Here is a 22997-nt window from a genome sequence, read left to right as displayed (position 1 = left end):
TTGAAGGTAAAAGGCAAGTTGTTCACGGTAGCAGTAATCCTCCACGGCGTGTTCACTGCCACTCTGATTTCGCCTAGATATAGCTCTCCGAGATCTTTTGGTCGTTGTCGGATACTCGAGGTCTCGTCCTTCGGCTTAGACATGCAGACGCGGGCGTAGTGGCCTTTTTTCCCGCACTGGTTGCACGTCTTGTCTATCGCGGGACACTGTGTCTTCGTGTGGTCACGCACACCACCACACCACTTGCAGCGTTCGTCTCCCGCCTTTTGTGTACGTTGAGGGCGCGATTTGAAAGGCACCTTCGCTTCGTTCCGGCGAGTTTTGACGTTTGTCTGGCCGCGAACTTCTCCCATGTCGAAAGCTGGCTGCTCGATGGAGCGAATTTCCTTGTGTTGAAGTTTCACGCTCTCTGATTTGCGGGTAGCTGTGATTGCTTTTTCGAGAGTGAGTTCTGCGTCAAGCTGCAGGCTCTCGCTGAGTTTTACGTCTTGCAAGCCGACCACGAGCCTGTCCCGAATCAGTTCGTCTTTGAGAGTTCCGTAATCGCATCTTTCGGCCATCTTGAACAGTTCAGTTGCAAATGCGTCGACGTTTTCATGCTGCTCTTGTTTCCGAGAGTTAAATCGCGCTCTCTCATAGATGACATTCTTTAGAGGTAAGAAATGCTTTTCAAAAGCACTCACCACGGCGGAGTATGATGCCATCTGTTCGTCTGTCAGTTTCAAAGCAGCGAGTACGTCCTCCGCTTCTTCACCCATGGCGTAGAGTAATGTGTTGATTTGCGTCGTCTCGTCCTGTCCTGTCAGACCGGAGATGAGTCGGTAGCGTTCCCACCTGTGGTGCCATCGTGTCCAATCTTCGGACTTGCGGAAATCGAGCTTTGTCGGCAGTTCCACGGCGAGTAGGTTGAGCGTCATTCTCGCAGTGCCGCTGCGCGCTCTTCGTTCGCGCCGCGAGTGTCTAGCATGACGCTGCGGCCGCTTACGTTGGGCTCGCTGTCCTGGGTGTCACGCTGCGTTGGTTATCCCACCGCTGCCGCCATCTGGTAGACGTAGCAGGTATAACGAGCAAAACTGTTTATTTATACATCAGGTAATGGCGCACGTTTTCGCTCTGCTTGACGCGGTCGCCCATGCCGGGGTCTCCCAGCGGTCCGCCTGGTTAGCTTGCCGCTTGCGGCGCTGTCGCCAGTGGCGCCCAAAACAGAAACAAAGGGTAATGTTTAGAGCACGAAGTGTACATTTCATGTCGTGTCTTTGAAGCTCGATTTTCGCTTGAATATTTATCAGCTGTGAGGTGAAAGAAACTTTATAAGGACTTGTGCGATGTCTGTCTCTCGATCCCATTGTACAGATCGTTGTACTGTGCAGGTCTACGGAATTCAGTCCCTAAACGCGGGAAAAGTATGACTGTCCCAGGGGGAGCAAAAACTTTCTTTAACAAGTTTAATAGCAAATGAAATCAAATGAATAGACCGTTAGGCTTTTAATGGTCCAGGGTTCGAGCCCCTGTTTCGCCGGCGCGCTTTTTTTTCTTTTAACATTTTCATCCCTCAACATATTTCTTTTGCTTCTGCCTGTGTCTCTTAATATGTGCATGATGGAATTATACATAGAGTTTGCCACAGTCTTGCTCAGCCTTTATCGCCGATGAAACTGATGCCCTGAGTATAAGAAACCCGGGTGAATAAAATTCAGGTGAAAGTGTTACTCGCATTTAAGAATCAACTCGCCCATTATACCCATGTATGTTGTACTAACCAAAATGTATACACAATGTATACATATTGTAGAAGCGCCTGATGATATTGGGCCTAACAATCCTAATAATTTAACATCTAGGTGAATGGGAACATGGTGAACTGCTTACAAGGGATAGCTATGACAAGGGGATGACGGTAGAGCCGAGGCGAACGAAATAGCAGACCAAAATTCTTGCTGAATTAGGGACATGAGTGTGAGTGTCAAGCAGGACTCAAATCTAAAGAACCCACTGCGGGGGTTAAAAGCTGTGGCTTCTAGACTGCTGATTCTTAGGACGCGGATTAGACACCATGGCCGCGGCGGCTCGGGTGTTGAGAGGTGTTATTAAGAGCCCCAGGTGGTTGAAACATCTGGAGCCTTACACAATGGCTTTCTTCACAACCAATGTCGCTTTAGGACGTTAAGCCGTGTGAACGAAAATCTGGAGGTGAGTGTAGCTTAGCCAAGTGGAGCCTTCTGCCAAAACTATAGGCCGCCTTCCCCTTCGTTTCGTTGATTTTAGTAGAGCGCACAGAAGAGGATGAATGCGCTTTTTTTTTCTTCAGAGGTTTTGATATCGAATGCGATGCTGAGCAAACATCCCTCATATATTCGTGCCCCGTAAACTTTGGCTGGGACGCTCGTTTGCCAACAAGAGCATTTATTGCTGAGAAGTTGCTGGATTCGTTTTCCCGGAACTTGATGCAATCTTTTGGCGCTGTTGAGGGCGTTGCGACTTTCTTGACTCCGCGATCGCTGATTATGTGGATGGCTCTGTGGTCTAGGAGGATCGCCGCCTCAGCATTGAGCGGACGTGCGATGACGTTCTTCTTGGTTGTGCTTGCTGTTGATTTGTTTTACTGCGTGGCTAATGAGCGCTCCATTTTCGGTTATTGTGGCCACTCTTGCAACAATATTGCGCCTTCAGTGCTGCCTTGAGGACAGGTGCATGGCTTGAGGATCGCCCACGTATCGGCGCATTCACTAAAAGGAATCGCTCCCCCTCCGTCGTCAGCGAAAGGAGAGGACAGCATTGACACACACACACACACACACACACACACACACACACACACACACACACACACACACACACACACACACACACACACACACACACACACACACACACACACACACACACACACACACACACACACACACACACACACACACACACACACACACACACACACACACACACACACACGCACACGCACACGCACACGCACACACACACACACAAAATACTGCCATTGAAAATTAACTGGGTGCGTTTCTTGAAAAGGAATAATAAGGAAATAAACGCATGCTTACGGAATATCGTAGAAATTTTTGCGAGGTTTAGAACAGATTCGGTTAAGGCAATAGGGCAATTGCGAGGCGACAATGCGCGCGCGCGCAATTCTGCAATGAATTAGCGGGGGCTATAGTGTTGATCACTCTGAGCATGCGCACTCGCACCATTATATTACCCTATAGTCTCTCAACCGATCGGGTCTCTCTATTCTACAACTCGCTCTTGGTTGTTACGTGATCCTAAACAATGTGTAAAAAAAAATAGGTTCGTTACTTTATTGCACAAAAGGATCAAATCAAAATTTCGGGCAGTGTCTTAGGCAGGCGCATAAGCGTGGACGTGTCGAAATGCGTGTTTTTTTTTTAAAATAGGAATGTTTCCACTAATATAAAGTAGCCCGGATAGCTCAGTCGGTAGAGCGTTAGGCTTTTAACCTAACGGTCCAGGGTTCGAGCCCCTGTCCGGGCGTGTGTATTTTTTTTTTCTCGCTAGCTCGCTTGTTATGGTGCTTTGTGTCGCGTGATGTTTAAGCATAATATTGCCACCTGACGGTTCGAGGTAGCGCTTGAACGACAAAGAAGTTGGAGACTCTCGCGCGCTTCGGCTAGTTAACCCCTGTGGACTCTTGAGCTTGTGTCTTCGTGCTACCGTTTCTCGGGAACCTCTCTCTTGACTGTGTGTATCTGCCCCTGTTGCCGGTACCCATAAATCCCTGTCTTCGTGACAGTTTTGGCGGAGCCGCTGGGTAATTGTCCTCTCAATGTCGCACACCCCTCCGCGAACCAACGACACCGAGCTTTGCCTGTGGACACGCCAGTTCATCGCGTCAGCCGGAGGAACCTGGGCCTTCCTCCCGAACACGGGCCCTTGGAGTCCACTTCAACAGCGAGCCTCCGGCCAGCCACGCAAAGCACTACGACAGTCATGCAAGGTACTCCTGTTTACGTTCAAAACCCCCGAGTGCCAAAATCGTTCCATGGCACTGCGCATGAAGACGTTGAGGATTGGCTAACTCAGTTCGAACGAGTCGCATCCTTTAATCAGTGGGACGACAACTTGAAGCTACGGAACGCCACTTTCTGCCTGGAAGACCATGCTTTGACATGGTATGAGAACCGAGAAGGCACAATAACATCATGGCCTCAGTTCCGCCGTCTTATCGTAGAGGCGTATATCAGCCTGGATAAGCGCGAACGAGCAGAACGTGCTCTACAATCTCGAAAACAGATGCCAAACGAGTCCGTCATGATGTATGTTGAGGACATGACGAAACTATTTCGACGTGCGGATCCCAACATGTCTGAAGAGAGAAAGCTGCGCCACCTCATGCATGGGGTTAAAGAACAGCTTTTTGCTGGTCTTGTACGTAGCCCACCAACTACAGTTACCTCATTTTTAACAGAGGCGGTCACCATGGAAAAGATCCTACACCAGCGTCGCTCGGCGGTCTACGACAGCCCAATCCTCGCTACGACTGCTGCCGAGCTCTGACTAGAGGCTATTGAGAAGCGTCAAAGTGCTCAAGAGGCCTCGTTTTCTCAAATCCAAACCCAAGTTTGTGAGCTTCTCCCCAGAGGTTGCACTGTACTACCCATCCCTTTAGCTATTACTGATAGCACCCAACATGGCGGCACACCCCAACAGAATTAGCGTGTGGCAGTGGAACTGCAGAGGTTTCCGCACAAAGCGGAATAATCTGCAACTTCACTTATCTACCCTATCCCCTAGCGAGATACCGGCAGTGATAGCGCTGCAGGAGACGCTTGTTTCGGTTAAGCTCCGCGACTATACTACTTACGAGCCCTCCACCCAGCCTCAATCCAGGGTAGCGTCGTTGGTGCACCGCAACTTTACCGCGGTCGAACACCCTCTTGAGGTGGATGACGTGGATGGTCTCTTGCTGGAACTCCTACCCCGCACACGAAATGCACACACCCTTTTTGTTCTCAACCTCTATAGCCCGCCCAAGAGCCCTCCTGCCTCCCTCATTGGCGCAATCAAGAAAGCCCTCACAGTTAGCGCGGGAGGATCCCTACTAGTGGTTGGCGACTTCAATGCTAGCCATACCAGTTGGGGTTACCGAAAAAACTGCCGTAAGGGTACGGCAATTTTGTCCTTCGTTCAGGACGAAGGGCTTTCTATTCTCAACGACACCTCCTATCCCACCCGAATCGGATCTAGCGTTCAGCACGACACAAGCCCAGACTTGACTCTCTCAAAAGGCGTTCGAGAAAGCCGCTGGACTAATACCACTCACTCATTAGGCAGTGATCACTACATTTTATGCACTGAGCTCTCTATCTCTTCCCTCACCCCACCCAAACGCAATCGGGCCTGCGTGGTCGATTGGGATCGATTTCGCCGCATCCGGCAAAACGCACCGGACACCATTGTGGACTTGGAGGCCTGGGTGGCTTCTCTCACACAGGATGTGGAGTCGGCGACATCCACTATCCCGGAACCAGAGGACACTTCGGCTGCGGATAGTCGCCTTCTCCACATGTGGGAGGCACACGCCAGCCTTCAGAAACGCTGGCTGTCCCAAAAGCATAATCGCACCCTCAAACGGCGAATTTCCCGCCTTGTGAAAGCAATTGAAGCTTATACAAGGGACCTCGCTCGCCAGCAGTGGGGGCAGGTCTGTGACCGCATGAGCGGTAATCTAGGCCTTAAAGACACCTGGTCGCTTTTACGCTACCTCCTTGATCCTGGGCACACCAAGGCCACGCAGCGTAAGAATATTACCCGCATTATTCATCAGCTTCCCCTAGATGATGACGCCCTCCTACAGACCTTAAAAGATCAGTACGTCACTACAACCCCCTCTACCACCCTCCCTTCTTACACCGGTTCTCCCAACCCTACCCTTGATGAGGAAATCTCTTCAGCTGAAGTCAGGGCGGCGATGCACCGCCTCAGGACGACATCAGCTCCGGGGACGGACCGAGTTACAAATAAGATGCTTCGTAACTTGGATGACCCGTCTGTCGATGCGGTCACGGACCTCTTCAACCAATGCTGGCGCACGGGAACCCTTCCGGCCCAGTGGACACACGCCCGTATCACATTTATCCCTAAACCCGGCAAACCACTCGACATCAAGAATCTCCGACCCATATCTCTAACTTCCTGTCTTGGCAAACTCTTTGAACATGTTGTGCTGGCACGCCTCCAGAACCACATAGATGACCACAACCTCTTCCCTGACACAATGGTCGGCTTCCGGCCACATCTCTCCACGCAGGATGTTATGCTGCAACTGTCAGAAGATGTCCTTCACCCCCGCCACGCAAAGCGCACCCGAGCAATTCTCGCCCTAGATCTCACAAAGGCCTTTGATAATGTCCGTCACGCAGCCATTTTAGATGCTCTCTCATCGCTTCAAGTCGGCTCGCGTGTCCACCAGTACATATCCGCCTTTCTTAGTCATCGCACAGCAGAAATCACCATCGGCTCGCTCTCATCTCCATCTTTCAAACTCGGTAGCATTGGCACCCCACAGGGTTCTGTCCTCTCTCCACTGCTTTTTAATATTACCCTTATCCCCATGGCACACGCCCTCAACCAAATCCCTGCCCTGTCCCACTCCTTATACGCCGATGATATTACACTGTGGACCACCACAGGTAGCATTGGCGCCATGGAAGATACATTACAGGCCGGAGCAGACATTGTTGTATCTTTTGCCGCAAATGTCGGCTTGGCTTGTTCCCCTACCAAATCGGAGCTTCTCATACTCCGACCTCCTAGGTGTCGTACAGACAAAGGCCCTCCTCCCCCCATCTTCTTGACAATTGACAACACCCGGATACCAGAAGTGGACAACATCAGAATTCTCGGTATTCTGATACAAAACAATGGCAAGAATACCGCAACCATCACTAAGCTGACGGTGATGGTTCATCAAACAATCCGCCTCATTCGCCGCATAGCCAATCGCCATCGCGGCATGCGCGAGCATGACCTCAGACGCCTGGTACAGGCATTTGTCCTGAGCCGTGTTGTGTACTCGCTCCCCTACCTTTTCCTCACGCGGGTGGAGGAAGACAAGGTTAACGCCCTTATCCGACAGGCGTACAAGGCCGCCCTCAACTTACCCCGCTACACTTCCAATGAACGCCTTCTTCACATGGGCATCCATAACTCCCTAGCTGAGCTCACAGAAGCCCACCGCTCAGCCCAGTTGGAGCGATTATCATCTACCCTCACCGGCCGGAGCATCCTTGCTCGCATCCATCTCTCACCTCCCGGTCACTGCTCTACACAACATACACTTCCCCCTGCGATACACCGCGTTCTTAAGGTGCATCCCCTGCCAAAGAATATGCACCCAGAGAACCATGTCGATCGCCGCAAGGCACGCGCAGAAGCTCTTCACAAAAACTATGGCTTCCAGCCAGAGACCGTTTACGTAGACGCTGCCTCATACCCCTCCCGCCCAGCGTTCGCCCTCAGCGCTGTTTCCAACTCTTTGCAACTGGTCGCGGCCGGTACAACTTTTGCCTCCACTTCCCTGGAAGCGGAGGAGGCGGCGGTTGCCCTCGCCATAGCTACCATCCGAGCCACAACCATCTTCAGCGATTCTAAATCCGCCGTACGGAACTTCGCCCGCGGTCGGATCTCTACCCCAGCCTTCCGGTTCCTCGCCTCCCTCTCCCCACCCGAACACCCTATTCAACTAATATGGGTGCCCGCTCACACGGGTCACCCAGGCAACGAAGCAGCTCACTCTTTTGCTCGAGGATACGTCAGCCGAGCAGAGACTGCCACTGCCTGGGGAGATGCTCGCGAGCGCATGGTATCCTATCACGAAATCTCTCTCCATTACCGTGATCAACGAACCATCTACCCTCCTCCTCATAAATCTATGACTAAGCTACAACAGGTGACGTGGCGCCAGCTTCAGTCCCGTACATTCCCATCCCCCGCTTTCTTATCTTTGATCCATCCAGGACTGTTCTCGCCGCAGTGCACCCTGTGTGGGGCACCTAAAGCCGATTTTGAGCACATTATGATCAAATGCTCGGAATTCCACCCTCCAGCCACTTGGCAACTCTCCGACCTCGAGCGATGGGAGGCTGCGGTGTCCAGCTCTGACCCGGCCGTTCAAAAGCGGCTGACAGACTGGGCTTTGGGTGTCGCTGTGAAGCACCAGCTTTCGGCCACAACACGCAGCCAAGAGCCGACCCGTCATTAGAATGTAATCCCTTAAGGCTCCCAAATATAAAGTTTTTCACCACCACCACCACCACCTCTTACAGCTGCTGTAAGAAATACTGAACAGCTCCGAGATCTTATTCGTGCGATTGTACGCGAGGAACTGCAGAAGGTTTGTGGCACGTTCCAACCCAGGGGTGATTCTCTCGCACATATGATCCGCGAAGAGATTCAGCAAGTCACGCAGCCATCTCTGCATGTTGCTGAAGCTCAAAGTACCCCTGTTCCTGATTATTCTCGTCCGACTTACGCTGAAATTCTCCGACGCCCAGTTCCCGTCCAAGCTCCGTTGTCTACGTTACCACCAACCCAGTGCATGCCCGTCCAGCAGCCAATGCAATACATTCCTGTACAGCAGCCTACGCGGTACGTGCGGCCACCGCGATCAAACTTTCGACGAACGGACGTCTGGCAGGCCCCTCGGAGCCGCCGCCTTTGCTACCACTGTGGGGAACCTGGTCACATTTTCCGATGGTGCCCTTATCGGGAACTCGGACCGGAGGGTTTTTACACCAACGCACCTAGACGCACGTTCGGACAACTACCTCGTGACATTGGAGACAACCTCGCACAAGAGAGCCTCCGGATGGCGCGCCGACAATCCAGGTCTCCATCCCCACGTCGGCAAACCGCTTCAACAACTGGTAACTTCCCGCGAGCACCGCCTGGTCGCTCGCCAAGCCCCCACCGGGAAAACTGAGTAGCGCGACCTCCGGGGGCGGGGCCGCTAATGGTCAGCACAAAGAAGTCCCCCCAATGAGAACAGATATAGATTTTGGAGCAGAAACGACAGCATTTGGTTCACGAGACCGGCTATCGCTGGACATCCCTGTGTGCATCGATGGTCATAATGTCAGCGCTTTAGTGGATACCGGAGCAGACTTTTCGATTTTGAGTGGGAAACTGGCAGCGACCCTTAGGAAGGTTATGACACCATGGTGTAGCACGCAAATACGCACGGCTGGGGGGCATGTAATTACTCCTATTGGACAGTGCACGGCTAGAATCCAGATTCGTACGTCAACGTTCGTTGTCAGCTGCGTCGTTCTCCGGGAATGCTCTCGTGATTTGATTCTCGGTGTGGATTTCCTGCGGGAATATGGCGCCATCATCGATCTCCGACAGCGAACGGTCTCGTTCTCAACGGAGAAAGCGGCTGCCAGCCCCACCGATGGCCAACGTACGTGCGCCCTACGGGTTTCAGCCGAGTGTGTTTCAGTGCCTCCCCGCTCCAGCGTGTTTGTGAGTGTTGTGTGCGACGGGCTTCGTCACGGGCCGATAATAGCTGAAAGCAACCATTCCCTTTTATTTTCTCATGGCATCTGTGCAGCTCGAAGCTTAATTATTCTCAATAATGGTCACTCTGAGCTTCTCGTTACGAACTTCACGAATGAATCTCGCCACCTCTATCGCTCTACTGCCATCGCTTTCGGCGAACTGTTAAATGAAGTTTCTGAATGTTTTGCGTTTGACGTTATCGATACTCCCAGTGTTCTAGACCGCATCGATGTTAGCAGTGACCTTTCTTTCTGTCAACAACGCGCCCTGCGTGCCTTACTGCTGGAGTACGCCCCGTGCTTTGCCTCATCATCGAAAGTCCGGCAAACTTCTATCACCAAGCATCGCATCTTAACGTCTGACGATGCCCGACCTATTCGACAGCAGCCGTACCGTATTTCGGCCAAAGAACGTGAGGCAATTCGGACACAAGTCCAGGAAATGCTTAATGAAGATGTTATTCAGCCGTCTAAAAGTCCGTGGTCGTCGCCCGTCGTGTTGGTTAAGAAAAAGGATGGCACGCTGCGTTTTTGCGTTGATTACAGGAAACTGAATGACATCACAAAAAAAGATGTATATCCGTTGCCCCGTATCGACGATTCACTCGATCGACTTCGTAACGCCAAGTTCTTTTCCTCCATTGATTTAAAAAGTGGTTATTGGCAGATAGAAGTGGATGAGCGCGATCGGGAAAAGACTGCCTTTGTGACACCCGATGGCTTATATGAATTTAAAGTATTGCCTTTCGGTCTGTGTTCAGCGCCAGCGACGTTCCAGAGAATGATGGACACCGTACTTGCTGGTCTTAAATGGCAAACCTGTTTGGTTTATTTGGACGACGTCATCGTGTTTTCAAAAACGTTTGACCAACATCTTAAGCGGCTGCGAACGGTATTGGACGCTTTTCGCTCGGCCGATTTGACACACAAACCGGAAAAATGTCACTTTGGATATCAGCAGCTAAAATTTCTCGGTCATGTGGTTAGCGCTGACGGTGTCCGGCCTGACCCTGAGAAAACAGCCGCTGTAGCCAATTTTTTCATCCCTACCACGAAGAAAGCAGTCCGACGTTTCTTGGGCCTGTGCGCGTACTATCGCCGTTTCATTGCCGATTTTGCCAAGATTGCAGAACCTTTGACGCGCCTGACACGTGATGACGTCCCGTATGTCTGGTCTTCCGAGCAGCAGGAGGCATTCACCGAGCTGCGCCAACGGCTGCACAACCCTCCCGTTCTTGCACACTTCGATGAGGACGCTGCCACCGAAATTCACACCGACGCCAGCAATGTCGGTCTGGGTGCTGTTCTGGTCCAGAACCAGCAAGGCGAGGAAAAAGTGATCGCTTATGCCAGCCGCACCCTTTCTCGGGCAGAATCAAACTATTCAACTTCTGAAAAGGAGTGTCTCGCCGTCGTTTGGGCCACAATGAAATTCCGACCTTACCTCTACGGCCGTAAATTTAAAGTTGTGACAGACCATCATGCTTTGTGTTGGCTAGCTAGTCTTCGAGATCCATCAGGACGTCTTGCACGGTGGAGCCTTCGTATGCAGGAGTTTGATTACTCTATCGTTTATAAATCCGGACGTAAACATGAAGATGCTGACACCCTGTCTCGATCACCCGTGGAGTTGGCCCATGACAGTACGGATGAAGACGCCCATTTTCTTGGCATTATCAGTTCCTCTGATTTAAAGGCCCGGCAACGGGCTGACCCAGACCTCAAGACTGTGGTCGATCATCTGGAGGGTTTCGATTCTACAGTATCTCGACTGTTTGCTAAGAACTTGTCATCCTTCTGTACGCGCGACGGAATCCTCTACAAGAAAAGCGCCGGCAACAGTGACCGAGCCTATCTTATAGTCATCCCTGCAGATCTCCGCGATGAAATCCTTCATGCTTGCCATGATGAACCCACCGCTGGACACTTGGGCTTTGCACGCACTCTTACCAGAGTGCGCCAGGCCTACTACTGGCCCAAACTTACCGCCACCGTTCATCGATATGTTAGAGGTTGCCGCGAGTGCCAGCGACGCAAGACACCGCCATTGAAGCCAGCGGGTTTCCTGCAGCCTATTCCCCCACCGCTAGTACCATTCGACCAAATTGGTATGGACTTTCTTGGCCCTTTTCCTCTATCGTCAGCTGGCAATAAGTGGATTATCGTGGCTACAGATTATCTGACACGTTACGCGGAAACTATGGCGGTGCCACGTGCAACATCCTCCGAAGTGGCACAATTTTTCATGACGCAGATCGTCCTCCGCCATGGCGCCCCTTCATACGTCATTACTGATCGTGGCAAGGCATTTACAGCGCGTCTTCTTGAAGAAGTTTTCCAACTAAGCCAGACACATCACCGAAAGACTACTGCTTACCATCCTCAGTCTAATGGCCTTACTGAGCGACTAAACAAAACAATAGCGGACATGCTCGCCATGTATGTCGATGTCCGGCATAAAACATGGGACGAGATATTGCCTTATGTCACATTTGCATATAACACGGCCGTCCAAGAAACAACTCGATTCACTCCGTTTCGCCTAGTATACGGACGCGATGTACAGACCATGCTCGACGCTATGCTGCCATGTGCGGCTGACGACCAGCTGCTTACCGCTGACGCAGAAGAATTCACCAACTACGCTGAGGAAGCTCGCCAACTCGCTCGTACTCACATTACAAAACAGCAAGCAACAGATGCACGCCGATATAACGACCGCCATCGCTGTGTTGTGTTCCAGCCTGGTGACAAAGTCTGGGTGTGGACACCTGTCCGGCGCCCAGGCCTGTCAGAAAAACTTCTCAATCGTTACTTCGGACCTTACAGAGTGTTGCGTCACCTCTCAGAAGTTACGTACGAAGTTATTCCTGACGGAACTGTACCGAGTTCTAGTCGTCAGTGCTCGTCTGACCTGGTGCATGTGCTTCGCATGAAGCCGTATTTTACCCGCTGAAAGTCATATTTGCCATCCGGAGCAGTTTTTTTTTCTGTGAGCTTGCGGTTTTTTTTTTCGAGGGGGGGGAATAATGCCACCTGACGGTTCGAGGTAGCGCTTGAACGACAAAGAAGTTGGAGACTCTCGCGCGCTTCGGCTAGTTAACCCCTGTGGACTCTTGAGCTTGTGTCTTCGTGCTACCGTTTCTCGGGAACCTCTCTCTTGACTGTGTGTATCTGCCCCTGTTGCCGGTACCCATAAATCCCTGTCTTCGTGACAATATTACATGAGATTTTCTCCAAACTCGAAGAAGGGTGAAATGCCAGGGGTAAAAATGCGTTCGCAATTGTTCGCAAAAAGTATCAGCGAAACCTTGACTTGCAGTGTTTTCGGAAACGAAAGGGTGCCGACTACGGACAGGCCGGTGTTTATCCGACGCCACATGCAAGGACCGGCTCATCCTGAAGAGAAGATCCGGGGCGTGGTATGGAGAATCCTTTGCTTCGAGTGCATGACTTCGTAGGTTGCGGAAGCCAAGTATTTGACAGGAAGGGTGAAGCAGGAGAAAGAATGCAGTCTGCCGAACGGACACGGCCTGCTTCGCACACATTCTGTGGAATTGCAACAAGTACCAGGAAGAAGCTAAGTCTGGGAGGATCCCGCCGCGACTAAAAGCAGCCGCAGGGAGCGACAATCAAAAGGAACAACTCTGGGCCGTCAAGCAGGTCATAGGCGCTGGCCCGGCAGGGAACCAGCGAGCCGGCAGCGGCGATCGGGGACCCAGGCCGCGCGGCCGGTGCCCAGAGGACGACGTAGGCCCCGTCCGGAGCGCGCGTTCTACTGCAGGCCCCAAATAAACATTTTAACAATCCAACAATCACAGACAAATAAACACAGAGCGACGTCTAGTGGTCAAGCGCACTGCGAATAAAGGGTTGACTTCAACACAAAAATTGTGCCTGAGACTGAACCACACATGCTCAGGAAGACAGAACGGTCCTGCCTGACTCTTGAGACATTTTGCAGGCGAGGGAGAATGTTAATTGTTTCCTGGGAACTGCTCTCTCTTCTTGACCCCGGTGGCTTAAATTGTTAGCAGTCCGGCGTTCAACCATAGGGTATCAGTGACGCCTTGAAATCTAAGTCGCGATGGGGGTTTACTTTCTTCCTTTTTCGATTTGTTTGGTTTTAATCAACAACACCACCACTATGTAAAAAAAAAAAAAAAAAAGATTGGAACGACACTTAAGCTCTTGCTAAATGAGAAGCGTGACAGCGTCATTAATAGCGCCTTTTCATTGCGTGCCCGAACGCATAATGCTAAATCTTGAGCTCATCAACGATTTTGCTTTTTTTTTTTTGCTTTCTTTATTTTTTTGTTTGTATTGGCTCGTGTCTGTTTAAGTTCTTGTTTTGGCGTTCAGCAGATACTCGTCTAACACGTTTGATACCAAGGGCCTTTCGTGGCCTACATATTGTTACGGACGAGCAGCGAAGAAAAAGCGGGCAGTAGCACGGGCAGGAGCGCTCGCGCTATGCCCACTCACAGATTCATTAAACGTCATCTACCATCCATCGCCATCGGTTATGTTCTGTCGTCTTTCTTAATCGGTTTGTCGCATCGTAACAATATGTTAAAATTGCAGAGATCCTGGGTTAACACCATTGGCTAGGAAAAGAAATGCCATGCAGGTGGTTTCGGCTCCAGCATTTGTGATTACGCGATAAAAGTTTCTACCACCCTCACCCCCAAGCAGATAACGCGCCGTCTGCATTGAGCAGCCTGTCAATCCCTGGTGGTGGTAGTAGTTGATTTTTTTTTTAAATAATCAAAAAGAAGGAAAAGAGTATTGCCGGCCGCGGCAACTGCTATCTAAAAAACTGAAGCACTTGAGCTGCGGCCGGCGGGAAGGAAAAGGAGATAGGGAGAGGATAGCGAGGGGAAGTAGAGAGGGGAGCGATAGGAAGAAAGGACAGGATGAGCTTCGTACATTATTTACAAAGTAAAGACGGTCAACGAGTTCGCATCGCTCGCGTGCAATTGTCCGAGCACTGTCCAAAAATGCCTGCGCGCGAGCGGCCCCTGCAATTGTTTACAAAATATATACACATATATATGTAATACCATTGATGTATATACATAGTCGCGCGCACATACCGTCCTGTCGCAGACAGATCGCGCGCGCGACACAAGCACCAGCTGCCGAGGTGGGGCGCCCGGCAGCACCTGTCAATCCCTCCTTTCAACTTTTCTGCGAATTGGAGTCAGTTTCTATATCTCTCAAATACTCCCTCTGACTCCCTCCCAGAGTAAAAAAAAACGCAATATATAAATAGGATTGATAGAGACTACGCCATGCTTGTGTCACGTGATTATGCGCCCATCACCTGCAACTTATATTCTCCCGTTTATAACGTAACCGCTACTGCAACGGCGGCATTTTTTTCGGCGGAATGACTTTCTACAGTATAGTGCTGCCCTCTGGCGCCGAAGATGCTAACTACGTTTGATGAGCCGGACTGTCGAGGCTCCCTCGCTTATTAGAGAAGACAGCCGCGGAACTTCAAGAGTTTTAGCGACTTCAGTTATCTTTAGGGTCCCTGGATGCCTTTGACTCCGAGGCACCCTTGTTACCTTGAGTGATAATCCCCACGAAGCAAGCGGTGTCCGCCGCAGGAATCGGAAGCACGTGTGCAGATTTCCTGAGTTTGCAAGAATTCATGAGAGGATTGCGTTTACTGCGCGGACGGGATAGCCATTTCTCATTTCAGCGAGATATGAGAAAAATGAGGGAGATGCTTGTGCGTCCCCTCGAGAGTAGTTTCGATAGCGTCATTAACATGGGCTTTTTAATAGTCGAACATTTAGGTATTGTTTCCCTTTAACTTGGCATGAGGAAAGACAGGCGCAGTATCTGGTGGTCTAGGCCCTAACTTAAAATCGGCGGCATACAAGTGGAGGTTTATGTGTCCTCAGTTTGAATCCCTGTCGCAAACTATACCTCCAACTTGACTATAGCAGATGGATGCTAAATGGGAACGGAACTGGTATGTCACCAGCCTACACAAATTGTGGCTGCGCGATAATTTTGATACGAAATCACGTGCGTTGTTTTTCGGACACGTTTTTCCACGCGCTTTTTGCGCAAAATCTCAATTCACGGGGTGCAGCGGCGGATTTTCCGCCGAAAAAGCCCAATACAATACCGCGTAAATATTGTTTCCCCGTTTTTCTGAACGCTCCAAGCTAAGGCATTTTCTGGATCTGGGCAGTTTGTGATGTCTGGTGCAGGCTCAGCTGCCGCAGCAACGGCTCATGTGCAGTACAGACATGAGCTTCGTTTTCACGCAACGGAAGAAGCCTCACACGGCGAGAGCGGCTGTGTGAAAGAACGAACTACCCTCTACGTTCACGGATTACAAACGACATTTTTTGCGAGTACGTACGAGCCGTACGTGAAAGTGCTGGAAAATATATGTAGGAGGTGCACAGCAACCATAGCTCTGCATAAAGAAAGTAACAAAATTCCTATAAAGAAAGGTGTTAGGCAAGGAGACACGATCTCCCCAGCACTATATTCACGGCTTCCTTAGAAGAAGTTTTTAGAGACTTGGAATGAGAGCAGTTAGGGACAAGGGAATATAAAGAATACCTTCTGCGATTTGCTGATGGCATTGCCTTGCTAAGTAACCTAAGGGATGAATTGCAAATAATGATTGATGACCTAGACAGGAAAAGTAGAACTGTAGGCTTGAAAATCAATATGCAGAAGACTAAGGTAGTGTTCAATAGCCTAGAGAAGGAACAGCAGTTTACGTTAGGTAGCGAAGCACTGCAAGTAGTAGGCGAGTATGTCTACTTAGAACAGGTAGTAACCGCAGATCCGGACCATGAAAGGGAAATAACAAGGAGAATAAGATTAGAATGGACCGCATTTGGCAAGCACTCGCAGATTATGACTAGCAGCTTACCGGTATCGCTCAAGAGGAAAGTATACAACAGTTTCATCTTACCTGTACTCACCTATGGGGCTGAAACGTGGAGGCTAACAAAGAGGGATGAGGACAAAGCGGAGGGGTATGGAATGAAAAATTGTATGGATAACGTTTAGAGATAGGAAACGTGCAGAGTGGGTCAGAGAAATAACTCAAGTCACTGACATTCTAGTGGAAATCAAAAAGAAATGGGCATGGGCAGGGCATGTAGCGCGAAGAAAGGATAACCGATTGTCGCTTAATGTAACAAACGATTCCAAGGGAAGGAAAGCGTAGCAGGGGGCGGTAGAAAGTTAGGTTGGCGGATGAGGTTAAGAAGTTTGCAGGGATGAAGTGAATGCAGCTAGCACAAGACCGGGTTAATTGGAGGAATATGGGAGAGGCCTTCGCCCAGCAGTGGGTATAGTCAGGCTGCTGCTGATGATGATATTCCCCGAATTCAGCGTAATTAGCAGTTTCCGAATATTTAACGGGAACCGAACTTCGTGAAGACATGGCTGCTCCCTCAATTTGCCATGTTCAGAAGTCTGCAAGGTTTCGGGCGATCGAAACGCTAGTATGTGGCTCCTGTGGCGCGCCACTCTTGCTGAGCCGCACGCACATGCAGTCACAAATTAACCTGAGGGTTCCGAAATCCGAAATTCCCCACCACAGTGCAAAATAGCACAACACCGGCCATGTACTACTTACAAGACGATGGAGGCCAGTTTAAGGTAGTGCTGCTCATCTCCAAGCCAAGGCTGTGATCACAGCGGCTTCTATCTTAGACGAATGATGCGCATTCAGCTCTGGCAGCTGAAGCAACGGTATATGACCAACGCTGCATCTTACATTGGCTGCAGCGTCTCTGAGCTTATCTATGGAACAACAATACGTCTGCCCGGCAAATTTTTCACACGACCCGCAGATGAGACACGAGTTGAGCTAATGTATGCTACAGTAGGGATTAGCTTTGCTTATTATGCCGGCAATGGCTCCACCGTGGCATCCCTTATGCGCTAAAAAAAGTCCTAATATCTGTGAAATGTGTCCCACTAACTGCACAGTCACTTAAAATAGTACATATTCCACCCCAGCAGTCACAATATATGCACGCATTTACTCCCAATATAAGATAGTCCATTCCAGCTGCCAACATCTATGCACACACATTCACTCACAGTAAACCACAGTCCACTCCAAAAGCCACCATCTACGCACACGTTCACTCACAGTATAACATAGTCCATTCCAGCTGTCACCATCTAGGGTCAAGATCAGTGACCTGCAGAAATTGTAAAAGAAGGCGTGAAGCCTCCTTTCTGCATGTCTGGTTTCCACTCGGGTAGCCAATGTCTTGAAGGGCACTAGGAAGGGCTCCTGTCTTCTTGAAGCAAGCGAGCATCACCGACATTTCCGCGTTGTAATCTGGACAGCACATAATATAATGTTCTATATCCCCGCACACACAACATATAGAACATAGCTGAGACGATGCCATGCCCATCTTATGTATCCATGCAGGAGTACGAGCATAGCCCGTGCGAGTTCAATGTAGTAGAGTAGCCTGATTTCTTCTCAGTTCCTTGGTCACACATGGCTTGTGGGGCGCACTTCAGTGGGTACTAAAATGATTGAGGACTGTTTCTCTGAAGATACGTTTTTATATTGAGTGACTTTTTTTTAAGGAACTACCTGACAGTACTTTGTGGGCAAGACTGTCTGGCCTCTCGTTGCCTGTGACATCTATGTGTGAGGGCACCCATTGGAAAGGTAAAGTAAAGCCTCTGCGGTGCAGATCCTGCACGAAGCGTATCGCTAGAGAACCCGCACTCGAACCTTGAAGGACAGATTTTGAATCTGTTAGGATGACAACAGGTTGAGCCGGACAGGACCCTAGCTTCCGTAAAGCCACCTCAGTAGCAACACTTTCAGCCGTTGTGGAGGATACGACTTCACTAAAGCGTGCTTTTACGTATAGTCTATAAAAGGAATGTAAAAAGCCGCTGAGCCAGATTTGTTTGATCTTCTCTACAGAACCATGAGTGAAAATGTCAAGATGGTGGGCATTCGTTTTGTTTTTTCGAAATGTTCAAGTGCAAGCGAACGCGCTGCCCCTAAAAGAGAACTGCGCTTTGCGCTCACATGGGGAATCGTAACCTTAGAGTCGAGGGTCGGAAAATTACCAGGGATTTTTCAACCGTTTCCTTGGCTTCGAACATTAATGCCTAGAGAAGTAAGAGTATTAAGTGCCAAATAGGCTCCCGACTCAGATCTTTTGCGGATCCGCTGAATAAGGGATTGCCCAGCTACCATCTTTGTGAGGCGGCCAAGTTGCATTACTAGTCTCTGTGAAGCGCTTTCGATAGTGACTGATGAAGTACTGCAAGTTCGCTGCCGCCTGAGGCACTTAAATGGCTCTTCTTAGGCGCTTTCTATAGAAAACTTCGAGACGTTGAACCTGTGATGCCGAGGGGGAATTTAAAGTTAATAATTAAATTATGCGACTGATCACCAGCGCCTCATGAGGTTTGACCATTAAAGAAGGATAGTTCCCATGAGACACGTTACCTACTGCTGACTACGCCAGCCCTGTAAGCGACATCATGGCCAAGCTTAGTGCCACACCGCTTCGTCAGCCAGAACCGCGACCCGTTTATGAGCACTCGGCGCTGAGGTCTTGCGCCCAATGTTTTTGTGCGAGATGGTGCCGTGTCACGACCTCTCGAACCGCCGTTACGACAGGCCGTTCGAAATGCTCCACCGCACGGGAAAACAAATGACGCTGGAGATTCGAGGTCGGCGCGAGGTTTTGTCTACTGAACGCGTCAAGCCGGTCAATTTCGACAACTCCCCAAGGTCAGCGCGTTACACGCGTAATAAGAGGTGCAGCAGTACGTCAGTTAGCGTGGACCGGCTTGTAAACGTCGGACTAAACGTCGGCAACGCACTAGGGAGGGAAGGATGTAGCGACCTACATGAGTGCGCGCCGCTCCTGATCGCGCCTGAAAAGCCGGCGAAAGCCGATGGTTTCCCTTTCCCCGCGAGAGGGGAAGCGCACGAGGAGGGCACAGCGGGGTCGCGCCTAGCGGCGTATAGCTCACTCGGTCGAGAACCGCGTAATATTTTGTATGTGGAAAATCTGGCCTTGAAGTTGGCAATAAAGAAAGAAAAAAAAAAAGAAAAGCGATAACCTAGTGAAAGAGAATCAGCCTCGCATTTGGCAGGTACCAGGTTCGATCCCCGGTGCCGTCGAATACTCACCGGTTTTCAATAGGTGCTAAATTTCCCCCAGGCTGGTGCTCGGCTCTTATGGGGTGAAACGTGCTTGGAAAAAGGGTCAAGGCCCAAATAGTTGCGCTGATGGGACAGTGATCCGTTCCGCCATGGGACAACCATAAGTCCTTCTCGTGCGGCAGAAGCCCATTACGTAGCCCCTTTTACAACAGAGTGGGACGGACTTTCATACTCCTAATTTCACGAGAATGAAAGCAAGATTTCTTTTTCTGCGGTTTTTAGTGAGAAATCAACGATACGGTAGGATGAAATGCTTTTTTATTCCTGATCTCTATTTTCAAAGATGAACATTTCAATGAAATAAAAGCTCACATTCGGGAAGATAAACCGAAGAACAGGCATGAGAAACATTTCTTTAGCAAGAAGCTTCAGTCCCACACTACCACGTCACTCAAACCACACTTGAAAGGACAGGGCATCGTTGGCGACAAACCCGGCCTTTACAACGCTGGCCCAAGCAAAATCTTGAGTGAAGACCGCGGGATTTCCAATTCCGGCCACTGGCTTGTTAAATGCACCTTCGGGCAGTGCCCGCAGTGGCTGGAGCTCGGCTTTCAAGTACCTGGGTTTCCTCTGGGGATGAAGGACTTCAAAGAAAATGTTCTTACAGAATGGCCAATCACAAAAGTCGTCGTACTTCCCCACACAGAAAGACAGTCCAAATGAGACCATGGTCACACCTAAGAATTTCCGGAATCTGCACACCGCGTGGAACGTGTAGCTTGACAGGACATCCACCATATTGCTCTTCATCGTCACAACGGTTTCAGTCTCGAGAGAACCGCTCACCGCCCCTATGCTGGAGAAAGTGAATGTGGCTTTGCGGCCCTCGCGCACATGAAATCTCACCCCCGGTCCAACCTTTATCCTTGGCTCTAGGCTCGGACCAGTGCCTAAGACCTCGCCACCACCAACAGCACCGTGAACTTCCTCGCTTGTACTCACAAAAGTTTTCTTTTTTTGGCTGATCTCTCTAGCGTCCTTAGAATGCGTTCCGCTTGTGGTTGACCTGCTCCTGTCCGTCCCGGATGTTCCATCCCCGCTGTGCTCAGGAGAACGCAGCGCCGAGGCCGACACTGACAATGCACCTTCCAGTTGTTCATCGTGGTGTGGCTGCCCCAAAAGAGGAGGCCGTTGAGGTCCGGGTGCGACGACGTCGGCACTAGGGTGTGGCGGGCAGTGTGGTTCCTTCGAAGCTGTTCGGTCCATTGCCCTTGAATCTGCGGCAATGTTTCACTTCAAAGGAACATGGCGGGCCTATCATGTCTGCCACGTGATCTTCTTTTTCCCTTCTTTCCTTGGCCGAATCTCCTGAAAAGCATGTTGCAACCATCGGTGTTTCGCATATGCCATCCTGTGGTCTTCATAATGCGAACGGGAGGGGTTATGGACTAAATAGTTGCACCGATGGTATACTGTGATCCGTTCCGTCATCGTACAATCGTATGCCCACATCGCATGGCAGAAGCCCATATGTGGCGTTCTTTTAGAACAAACATTTTTGATCCATGGCCCCTTTTCCCAAGCATTTCACCCAAAATAGTCGAGTGGTCAACCGAATCCAGTTCGTACCCGGCGCACCGAGGATCGAACCTGGTAACTCCCGATTGCGAGGCGGATGCTCTACCACAAGGCCGCCGCTTTTGACCTAATGGTCGAAGGTTCGAGCCCCTCTTTCTAGTATTTTTCTTATTTTTATTGCGAAAGCAATACTACTCGCACTTTCAAGCCTTCGCGTGACCCGGCCGCCGTTACGTCTTACCCACGTGACGCTGTGATGTCACATCCCACGTGACACACGGGCTGGCAGGAGCTGCCAACTTGGATCTCTCCTTTCACATGGGACGGTTATGTCAGAATCAGTCTGCTAGGACCCTGGCATTCACGTTACCCCTATAGGCCAAAGGCACGTTCATATGGATTGCTTAAAGCGGGGCTTTATATGTGTGCTGAGGAAGAAGAAAAAGAGAAGAAGAACGCTCGGTAACCTCAGCTAATGCTTTCGCTCAATATTTGGTTCTGCTGCGTTGAACTCTTGTAATTTTTTTTTTAGTAATTCGTGCCGTCAACAATTCGTATTGATGACTTGAAAGGGCATCTTGGATATCTCAGTCGGTTGAGCCGAGGGTTCGAAAACCTCTTTGGGCGTTGTTCTATTTTCTGTTATAGCAATTTGCTCCCTGAACAATTTGTGTAGACCTGGAAGGGCAGCCCAGATAGTTCAGGGGCGTGCATTGTATATGGCGCTAGCGAATGCTATGGACACCCGGCCGGTACGCATGTACTTTCTTGAATTTATTCACAGGTTTACTGTGGTTTCGTAATCTCAAACATATGCCCCGGATTGAATACCAAGGTTAGATCCCTTGGCTACGCTTAGAGAATTTTAGCTTGTCAAAGCCATACTAGAAGGAGTTGTTTTTTTATCTGCAATGTATTCTGATGTCTGTTAAAGCCTGGTAATAAATTAAAATAATAAAAAGAACAGCTCAGTCGGTAGAGCGTTAGGCTTATAACCAGCTGATCCAGGGTTCGGGCTCCTGTTGGGACCCAGAAATTTTTTTTTTTTGAAAATATGAACGGTTCTTTTATTTCTGCTTCTGCTCTTAACGCGCGCAAGATAATTATACATCGAGCTTGCGACATTCTTCGTCTGCATTCATCAGTTATAAACCTGATGCTCCGAAAATAACAAACCCCTTCGAATAGGAATTAGGCATAATTGTTTCTCCCATCTAAAGTTTGTTGGTTGGTTAAGGTACCAAATCGCCCTGTATGCTCTTGTATTTTGTGCCAGTCCACCTGCACGCAATGTGGGCGAGACTAAAATAGCCCTGAAGAAACTCGGTCAGCTAACTGGTATGATACTATCCATACTGAGTGTCGCTTTAAAGAGAATTGCATGGCTCCGGGATTGCCCCATGAATTGGTGCGTTCGCCAAAAAGAACCGCCTGACATTCATGGCCGGCGAAGGGAGAAGACTGTATATCGACAGAAGCGCACGCAGGCCAGCAAAGATACGTAAGCACGTTTCTGATTCGGCAGTTTATCCCGCGCACAAACACACACACAAAAAGTAAGGCGTATATGAAAACCGGAGGGGTAGGTTATCGGAAACTGATAGGAAAAACTAAAGTCTAGCCAATGATGTATCTACGGATATATTGAGTGTTTATCTTGATGGTAAACAACACGCGAAAAAAATCGGTTACAAAACTATTTCGCGGAAACTACAAAATGTCTGGGAATG

The 22997-nt window shown here is 49.9% G+C and overlaps 1 protein-coding gene and 1 non-coding gene across 2 annotated transcripts in view; one reads left to right on the top strand and one right to left on the bottom strand.

The window, feature by feature from the left end:
- LOC146183783 (Golgi-associated plant pathogenesis-related protein 1-like) overlaps nt 1-22997 on the bottom strand; it is a 315211-nt gene that overhangs the window by 138825 nt on the left and 153389 nt on the right. The window lies entirely within an intron of this gene.
- TRNAK-UUU (transfer RNA lysine (anticodon UUU)) lies at nt 3438-3510 on the top strand. Its single transcript has one exon. It is a non-coding gene; the product is annotated as a tRNA-Lys (tRNA).

This window comes from Amblyomma maculatum, chromosome 7 (genome assembly GCF_055883805.1).
Source record: "Amblyomma maculatum isolate TAMU_Amacu chromosome 7, ASM5588380v1, whole genome shotgun sequence".
Taxonomy (NCBI): domain Eukaryota; kingdom Metazoa; phylum Arthropoda; class Arachnida; order Ixodida; family Ixodidae; genus Amblyomma; species Amblyomma maculatum.
Note: the sequence above shows the minus strand (reverse complement) of the source record. Positions and strands in the feature narration are given on the sequence as shown.